The sequence below is a fragment of the Ascaphus truei genome, unplaced genomic scaffold (assembly GCF_040206685.1).
Source record: "Ascaphus truei isolate aAscTru1 unplaced genomic scaffold, aAscTru1.hap1 HAP1_SCAFFOLD_356, whole genome shotgun sequence".
Lineage (NCBI taxonomy): Eukaryota > Metazoa > Chordata > Amphibia > Anura > Ascaphidae > Ascaphus > Ascaphus truei.
In genome coordinates, this window is record NW_027456574.1 from 10,280 (window position 1) to 20,340 (window position 10,061).

The window sequence follows — 10,061 nt, forward strand, 5'->3', positions numbered from 1 at the left end:
ACACAGTTATGCCGCCTGCACTAAAACACACCCCTACAAATCATCCTCACACATCCTCTTTCTATCCATGCTTCTCCTCCTTGCTTCTGGGGATATCTCTCCCAATCCTGGTCCCTGCCTTATTTCTACTTGCTCTCGTCCTCGCCTTCCACATGCAATTTCTACTCCTTCTGGTGTCAACACCTCCAACCTCATACCCATCCCCTGCCACCCTCCCTCCTCTCTCCCTTTCTCCTGTGCCCTTTGGAATGCTCGCTCCCTCTCTAACAAGTTCCTCTCTGTACATGACTTCTTTCTCTCTCACTCCCTGCTTCTCTTTGCTATAACTGAGACCTGGCTCACTCAGTCTGACTCTGCTCTGGAAGCTGCCCTCTCCTATGGTGGCCTTTCCTTCTCCCACACTCCACGCCCTGGTGGCAGGGGTGGAGGCGTGGGGCTCCTGCTCTCCTCTCTCTGCCGTTACAGAACAGTTTCTATTCCCCCCTCTCTTGCTTTTCCCTCCTTCGAGGCTCACACAGTCCAGATCTTCTCTCCTCTCCCAGTCCATGTGGCGGTCATCTATCGCCCACCTTCCTCTACTCATCCCCCTTCTGCCTTTCTCTCTCACTTTGAATCCTGGCTCTCTTTCTTTCTCTCCTCAGACTCCCCTGTTCTTCTCCTTGGGGACTTCAAGTGCCACATTGATGACCCCTCTCTCCCTTGGGCTTCCCGCTTTCTTTCTCTAACCTCTTCTTTTGGCCTTCAACAGTGGACTGCTGCCAGCACCCACAAGGATGGCCACTACTTAGACCTGGTTTTCACTAAAAACTTCTCTCTCTCTGATTTCTCCATTTCCCCTTTTCCTCTCTCTGACCATCACCTCATCTCATTTTCTCTCTCTCGCTTCTCTCCATCTCCATCTCCATCTCGCCCTCGTTTTTGCAGAAACCTGCGCTCTATTAACCTCCCAGCTCTTGATTCCACTTTACGCTCCTCCCTCTCCTCTCTCAGTTCTGCTTCAGACCCTGACAACTTGGTCAGGAACTACAACTCTGCCTTATCTTCCTCTCTTGATCTTCATGCCCCACTTTCTCTCTGCCGTCCTCGCCCTTCTAACCCCAGACCCTGGCTAAACTCCCACACATGCATGCTGCGTTCCTCCACTCGTTCCTCTGAACGCCTCTGGAGGAAATCTCATACGCTCGCAGACTTCATTCACTACAAATTTATGCTATCCTGTTTCAACTCTGCCCTCTTTCAGGCTAAACAAACCTACTTTTCATCACTAATCAACACACACAAGTCTAACACACGCCGTCTCTTTTCTGTCTTTGACTCTCTACTCAGACCACCCTCAGCTGCCTCCTCTTCTTCCTCCATCTCACCTCAGGACTTTGCTGACTTTTTTAAGAAAAAGGTGGAGTCCATACGGCAGAACATCCCATCTGTTGCCTCCTCCCATCCCACAATGCTTCCCAACTCTCCTCCTGTCTTTCTTGACTCTTTTTCTGCTATCTCGGAGGAGGATGTGTCACTGCTGATCTCCTCTTCTCCCTCTACCACTTGCCCTCTTGATCCCATTCCCTCCCATCTCCTAAAACCTCTTGCTCCTTCTATAATCCCTACGCTCACACAGATCTTTAACTCTTCCCTCTACTCTGGTACCTTTCCTTCATCCTTCAAGCATGCAACCGTTATACCATTACTCAAAAACAGCAAGCTTGACCCTACCTGTCCTTCTAACTATCGACCTGTCTCCCTCCTGCCTTTTGCCTCCAAACTCCTTGAACGTCTTGTATTCTCTCGATTGCTACACTTTCTCAACACCTATTCTGTCCTAGACCCTTTACAAACTGGCTTCCGCACTGCTCATTCTACTGAAACAGCCCTCACTAAAATAACTGACGACCTCCACGCTGCCAAAGACAGAGGTCATTACACTCTGCTCATATTACTCGACCTCTCTGCAGCATTCGACACCGTGGACCACCCTCTTCTCCTTCACATTCTCCATACTCTTGGTATTCGGAACAAAGCTTTATCCTGGATCTCCTCTTACCTCTCCCGTCGTACCTTCAGTGTCTCTTTTGCTAACACCTCCTCCTCCTCTATTGATCTCTCTGTGGGGGTACCCCAGGGCTCTGTCCTGGGACCCCTTCTCTTTTCTCTCTACACACTCTCTCTAGGTGACCTAATCACATCTTTTGGGTTTAAATATCACCTCTATGCTGACGACACACAAATTTACCTTTCAACCCCTGACCTTACACCTGCTATACAGACCAAAGTTTCTGAATGCCTCTCTGGAATATCATCCTGGATGGCCATCCGCCGACTGAAACTTAACATGGCAAAAACAGAGCTCCTTATACTACCTCCCAAACCTGGCCCTACTACATCCTTCCACATTGCTATTGGAAATACGATCATTCACCCAGTAGCCCAAGCACGCTGCCTAGGGATCACACTTGATTCCTCTCTCTCATTCTCCTCTCATATTCAAAACGTTTCTAAAACTTGTTGCTTTTTCCTCCGCAATATCACAAAGATACGCCCTTTCCTCTGTTACTCAACAGCCAAAACTCTGACTCAGGCCCTCATTCTCTCACGTCTCGATTACTGCAACCTCCTGCTGTCCGGCCTTCCTACCTCTCACCTGTCTCCCCTACAATCTATCCTAAACACTGCTGCCAGAATCACTCTACTCTTTCCTAAATCTGTCTCAGCGTCTCCCCTGCTGAAATCCCTCTCCTGGCTTCCGATTAAATCGCGTATCTCACACTCAATTCTACTGCTCACTTTTAAAGCTTTACATTCTTCTGCCCCTCATTACATCTCAGCCCTAATTTCTCGCTATGCACCATCACGACTCTTGCGTTCTTCTCAAGGATGTCTTCTTTCTACCCCCTTTGTATCTAAAGCTTTCTCCCGCCTTAAACCTTTCTCACTTTCTGCCCCACACCTCTGGAATGCCCTTCCCCTCAATACCCGACTAGCCCCCTCGCTATCCACCTTTAAGACCCACCTTAAGACACATCTGCTTAAAGAAGCATATGAGTAGCACTGGATAATCATGGACACATGACACAAAGCTTGGCCCCCTGCAGACGCACTTACTAGTATTCCCTCCTACTGTCTCTGTACGTTCTCCCTACCTACCAATTAGATTGTAAGCTCCTCGGAGCAGGGACTCCTTCCTTAATGTTACTTTTACAGTATGTCTGAAGCACTTATTCCCATGATCTGTTATTTATATTTGTTATTTATATGACATGTATTACTACTGTGAAGCGCTATGTACATTTTATGGCGCTATACAAATAAAGACATACATACATACATACATACATAGTGCAACCTGCTACTATGGGGACATACAGTACAAACACTAGACAAACAACAAAGACAAATACAGGCAAGGCTCCCAGTTGAAGGCATCTGGCCGAAACGTGTACTGTAGGAGTGGGTGCTGTAGGCTGGATTCCCTGGTCTGTCCCCTCTTAGAGACACGTAATTATACTTTGAGCAGCTGCTCCATGCTTTTTCTTTGACACTGTGTTTTTCATGCCTAGGTGGAATGTGTTTCATGTCAGACAGTTTCTGGTGTATGCTTAACCCAGTCCTTCACCCACAGCTTTTGATTGCTGTATTGCTGTGTTCAGCCTTCTAGTGACCATTTTATATTATTCCCATGAATTGTGTAGTGGGTGATTTGATAGGTTGGATATAGCTTTTTTCTCCATACTGCAGCTATTTGCTACATTTGTAGTATAATCTCCCCCTTTGCTTGAGACCCTATTGGGTTGTGATTTTCTCATCTGAGATATTGTGTCCTAATTGATTTGCATGTTAGAGAGCGATTGCCATGTTTTACGTACAGGGGATCTATGCCTGATTTTAAATATTCTATGCTTTCTTTTATATTTGTTCTGTGACAGTTAATAAATAAATTGTGTATTTTTTTATATTCATATGGTATACTAGAGTGCTATAATTTTGGGCTCCTTTCTCTTCTTCTGTTTAACACATTACTAGGCCCAGGTAGCACCACTGACATACTATTAAGTATCTATATTATTGCAGGCAGGGGAGGGGGGAATGAGGGACGGGGTTCTGCAGAATGTATCACCTCCCCCTCACTTCCCCAGGGCAACCTACCCCACTCACTTCCCACCCCCTTCCCCCCCTCACCTCCCCCCTTCACCTCCCCACCCCCTTCCCCCCCCCCTCACCTCCCCTCCTCACCTCCCCAACCTCCCCCCTCCCCCTCTCCCCTCCCCCCCACACCTTCACCTCCTCACCCTCCCCCCTCGACTCCCCCCCTCACCCCCTCCCCTCCCTCCCATCCCCCCCTCCCCTCCTCCCCTTCCTCCCTCCCCTCCCCCCCTTTCCCCCCCTTTCCCCTTCCTCCCCCCTTTCCCCTTCCTCCCCCTCCCCCCTCCCCTTCTCCCTCCCCCTTCCCCCCCTCATCCATTCCCCCTTCCCCCTCCCCTTTCCCCCTTTCAACTTCCCCCCTTCACCTCCCTTAACCCCCCCTTGACCTCCCCTCACCCCCCTTCACCTCTCCTCACCCCCATCTCCACCTCTCCTCGCCCCCCCTACACCTCCTGTCACCCCTCCACCTCCTGTCACCCCCCCTCCACCTCCTGTCACCCCCCCCACCCACCTCCTATCACCTTCCCCCCTCCACCTCCTGTTACCCTTCCCCCCTCCACCTCCTGTCACCTCCCCCCCTCCACCTCCTGTCACCTCCCCCCCCTCCACCTCCTGTCCACCTCCCCACCTCCACCTCCTGACACCTCCCCCCCTCCACTCCTGTCACCTCCCCCCTCCACTTGTCACCTCCCGCCCTCCACCTCCTGTCACCTCCCCCCCTCCACCTCCTGTCACTGCCCCCCTCCACCTCCTGTCACCTCCACCTCCTGTCACCTCCCCCCCTCCACCTCCTGTCACCTCTCCCATCACTTCCCTTCACCCCCACCTCCCCCCTTCCCCCCCACCTCCCCATCACCCCCTACCTCCCCTCCCCCCGCCCCCCCCACCTCCCCCACCTCCCCTCCCCCCTGCCCCCCCACCTCCCCCTCCCCCACTCACCTCCCCTCCCCCCTTCACCTCCCCCCCTTCACCTCCCCCCCTTCACCTCCCCCTCCCCCCTTCACCTCCCCTCCCCCTTCACCTCCCCTCCCCCCCTTCACTTCCCTCCCCCTTCACCTCCCCCTTTCACTTCCCTCCCCCCTTCACTTCCCTCCCCCCTTCATCTCCCCCACCTTCACTTCCCTCCCCCCTTCACCTCCCCCACCTTCACTTCCCTCCCCCTTCACCTCGCCTCCCCCCCTTCATCTCCCCTCCCCCCTTCACCTCCCCTCCCCCCTTCACCTCCCCCCTTCACTTCCATCCCCCCTTCATCTCCCCCACCTTCACTTCCCTCCCCCCTTCACCTCCCCCACCTTCACTTCCCTCCCCCCTTCACCTCTCCCACTTCACTTGCCTCCCCCCCTTCACCTCCCTCCCTCACTTCCCTCCCCCCTTCACCTCCCCCCCTTTACTTCCCCTCCCCCCTTCACCTTCCCTCCACCCCCTTCACCTCCCCCCTCCACCTCCCGTCACCCCCTCCATCTCCCGTCCCCCCCCCCCCTCCACCCTCCCCTTCCACTCCCCTTCACCTACCCCCCTTCACTTCCCTCCCCCCTTCACCTACCCTCTTCACTTCCCCTCCCCCCTTCACCTCCCCCCCTTCACTTCCCTCCCCCTTCACCTCCCCCCCTTCACTTCCCTCACCCCTTCACCTCCCTCCCTTCACTTCCTCCCCCTTCACCTCCCCCCCTTCACTTCCCTCCCCACTTCACCTTCCCTCCACCCCCCCTTCACCTCCCCCTCCAGCTCCCGTCACCCCCTCTCCACCTCCTGTCACCCCCCCTCCACCTCCCTTCCACTCCCCCTTCACCTACCCCTCCTTCACCTCCCCCCCTCTACCTACGCCCCTTCACCTCCCTGTACCCCCCCCACCTCCACCGATCCCCCATCTCCCCCTTCCCCAACTACCCCCCTTCCCCCACCTTCCCACCTTCCCCCCACCTTCCCACCTTCCCCCACCTCCCCCTCCTTCCCCCACCTCCCCCTTCCACTTCCCTCCCTCCCCCTTCAACTACTCCTTCCCCTTCACCTTCCCTCCCTCTACCCCCCCTTCACCTCCACCCCTTCACCTCCCCCCTTCACATCCCTGTCCCCCCCACACCTCCACCCTTCCCCCACCTCCCCCTTCCCCCACCTGCTCCCTTCCCCACCTCCACTTCCTACCTCCCCCTTCCCTTTCCTCCCCCCTTCCCTTCCCCCACCTCCCCCCTTCCCCCACCTCCCCCCTTCCGCCACCTCCCCCCTTCCCCTTCCCCCACCTCCCCTTTCCCCACCTCCCCCCTTCCCTTCCCCCACCTCCCCCCTTCCCCCACCTCCCCCTTCACCTTCCCCCACCTCCCCCCTTCACCTTCCCCTTCCCCACCTCCCCCTTTCCCCTTCCCACACCTCCCCCTTCCCCCACCTCCCCCTTCACCTTCCCCCACCTCCCCCCTTCACCTTCCCCTTCCCCCACCTCCCCCCTTCCCCTTCCCACACCTCCCCCCTTCCCCTTCCCTCAACTCCCCCTTCCCCCACCTCCCCCCTTCCCCTTCCCCCACCTCCGCCCTTCCCTCTTTCCCCACCTCCCCATTCCCCCACCTCCCCCCTTCCCCACCTCCCCCCTTCCCCTTCCCCCACCTCCCCCCACCTCCCCCCTTCCCCTTCCCCCACCTCCCCCACCTCCCCCCTTCCCCACCTCCCCCACCTCCCCACTTCCCCTTTCCCCACCTCCCCCTTCCCCCACCTCTGCCCTTCCCTTCCTCCCCCCTTCCCCACCTCCCCCCTTCCCCCACTCCCCCCTTCCCCTTCCCCCACCTCCCCCCACCTCCCCCTTCCCCCACCTCCCCCCACCTCCCCACTTCCCCCTTTCCCCACCTCCCCCCTTCCCCCACCCTCTGCCCTTCCCCCTTCCTCCCCCCTTCCCCACCTCCCCCCTTCCCCCACCTCCCCCCTTCCCCTTCCCCCACCTCCCCCCTTCCCCTTCCCCTTCCCCTTCCTCCCCCCTTCCCCACCTCCCCCCTTCCCCCACCTCCCCCCTTCCCCTTCCCCTTCCCCTTCCCCACCTCCCCCCCTTCCCCTTCCTCCCCCACCTCCACCCTTCCCCTTCCTCCCCCCACCTCCCCCCTTCCCTCTCCTCCCCCCTTCCCCTTCCCCCACCTCCCCCCACCTCCCCCCTTCCCCCACCTCCCCCCCACCTCCCCACTTCCCCCTTTCCCCACCTCCCCCCTTCCCCCACCTCTGCCCTTCCCCTTCCTCCCCCCTTCCCCACCTCCCCCCTTCCCCCACTCCCCCCTTCCCCTTCCCCCACCTCCCCCTACCCCACTCCCCCCTTCCCCTTCCCCCACCTCCCCCTTCCCCTTCCCCCACCTCCCCCCTTCCCCTTCCCCCCCACCTCCACCCTTCCCCTTCCTCCCACCTCCACCCTTCCCCTTCCTCCCCCCACCTCCCCCTTCCCCTTCCTCCCCCACCTCCCCCCTTCCCCTCCTCCCCCCACCTCCCCCCTTCCCCTTCCTCCCCCCTTCCCCCTTCCTTCCCCTTCCCCCCAACTCCCCCACCTCCCCCCTTCCCCACCTCCCCCCACCTCCCCACTTCCCCCTTTCCCCACCTCTGCCCTTCCCCTTCCTCCCCCCTTCCCCCACCTCCCCCCTTCCCCCACTCCCCCCTTCCCACCTCCCCCCTTCCCCCACCTCCCCCCCTTCCCTTCCCCCACCTCCCCCCTTCCCCTTCCCCCACCTCCCCCCTTCCCCTTCTCCCCCCACCTCCACCCTTCCCCTTCCTCCCCCCACCTCCCCCCTTCCCCTTCCCCTTCCTCCCCCCACCTCCCCCCTTCCCCTTCCTCCCCCCTTCCCCTTCCTTCCCCTTCCCCCAACTCCCCCCACCTCCCCCCTTCCCCCACCTCCCCCCACATCCCCCCTTTCCCCTTCCCCCCTTCACGCGCCCGCCCTTCTGCCTTTCGATGTGCCACACAGCCACCGCACGCACTGAGCAGACACCCGCCACACTCGACACACACCCGCCGCCTCTCACCCACCCCACACACTCGACACACACCTGCCGCCTCCTGCCCCTATGCACCAACATCACTGAACAGCTGTCGCCCTCACTCGCCACACACCCGCCGCCTCACACCCTAGCGGGACCCCCACCCACAGCCAGCACTCACTACCCACACCCCACCCGTACTACCCGTACTGAACACCCACCCGCCGCCTCACACACGCTCACACCCTAGCAGGACACATGCCTCACATTTTCACATCACTTATGTCACCAAAATCTACATTGTACTGTGGTGTGTTTACAATAAACCATTTTTACACAACATCGCATTACATTTTATTCCATCTTTCTTTTCAACATTATTCTCCAACCTTTACAACAAATACTCAATCTATTGTTCCACCATTTATAAATAATACTACCTATTACATATTTTCAATATGCAACGCCGGGTATATCAGCTAGTATATATATATATATATATATATATATATATATATATATATATATATATATATATATATATGTATAGAAGAGAGAGGAGAGTGCGCACGCCCCATAGTATAAAACTGTAAATTTATTGAGGGTAGGGGGAAGAGGGGGGGTAAAAAATGCACTCACAAAGGTACAGAGTAAAAAAGCATTTCGTGATAATAATCACCACCATCCAGTACAGTAGCTGCGCTTCGTTCTTGAGGAACCCCCGATCACGAACGGGATAAGCCACAGTCCTAACAGATGTCCAGGGCAAGTGGATAGTGCCAGTGATAACTCCGATACAACACAAATATTTACCAGATGTTGGTCCGGAAAACAGAGACAGCACACAGCCAGGAAAGTACAAAAAAACTGTATTCATAAGAAGTACATTCTTCTAGTTTGGCACCCCTCGTCCGGATTGGTCACTGCCGCTTTAAATATCCTGCTTTGCTTTCACTTCCTTGCTCTGCATAGCTCCTTGCTACCTGTGTTGCCTGGAACCTGTGTCGTGCTCTCTTGTGTTTATTTCCTACAGCTGTTGACCCGGCTCGTCTGAATACCCCCTCTGGCTCCTGAACTCGGCTTTCCTACAGACTACTCTAACCTCTAAGACCCTCGGACTCTGCTACAGATTTTGACTGCGGAACTTTCTATATCATCGGACTCGGCAAGTACTTGACCATTCTTTATCTACATCCAGGCCTGGCCACGCTACTACGCCACATCCCGGACACGCCCCCTCTGCTGTCAGTGCGTATACTCTACATCCTACCTCAGTACAAGGGACTGGTCTGGTCTGCGGGCTGCACAGTGTGACAGTTACTAAATGATCTAGCAGCTGTAAGGAATCGGGGAACACGTCCTATACGGCGTGTTCCCTCCTTACCTGCTTCAACACAGCCCTCTGCACTGATTGGTGAACGTTCACACATCCCCGCTCTTTTTACAGAGCACTCACATGCAGTTCTTCTAGCCGTGCCACGGAGCCTAGCTCTGCCTTCTGGACACACTGCACTTCGCTCTCGCGCTTCCTGCTCACATGATGCCTTGCAACGCTCCCCAGCTGCGTGGCAACTACTCTGATTGCCCCTTGTCTCCTGCATCTTATCCTGACCTCCGCGGAGGCTGCACCTCCATTCCACCCCCAGCCGCATTGGTTCCTGTGTGCTACTTAAGATTTTCACATTCACTTCCTCATTGCTGAGCATAACTCTTGTGACCTTGCATTCCTGCGTTTGTTTTGCCTTGCCTTGCTTTGCTTGTGCCTTGTTGTGTTCTCTGTTGCTTTCCTGTGTTCCGACCTGGATTGACTGTAGGACCCCCTCTGGATAAAGACCCCAGCTTGTACCTGACAAACCGCACCTCTCCATACCAGACCTCGGCTTACGTACAATCTACCACTCTCCTGGCTCCTACCCTAGGCCATGGCACAATGGACATTGACCACCCTGCAGGCTCCACCCCAGACTCTGGCAAGTACTCACACTAAC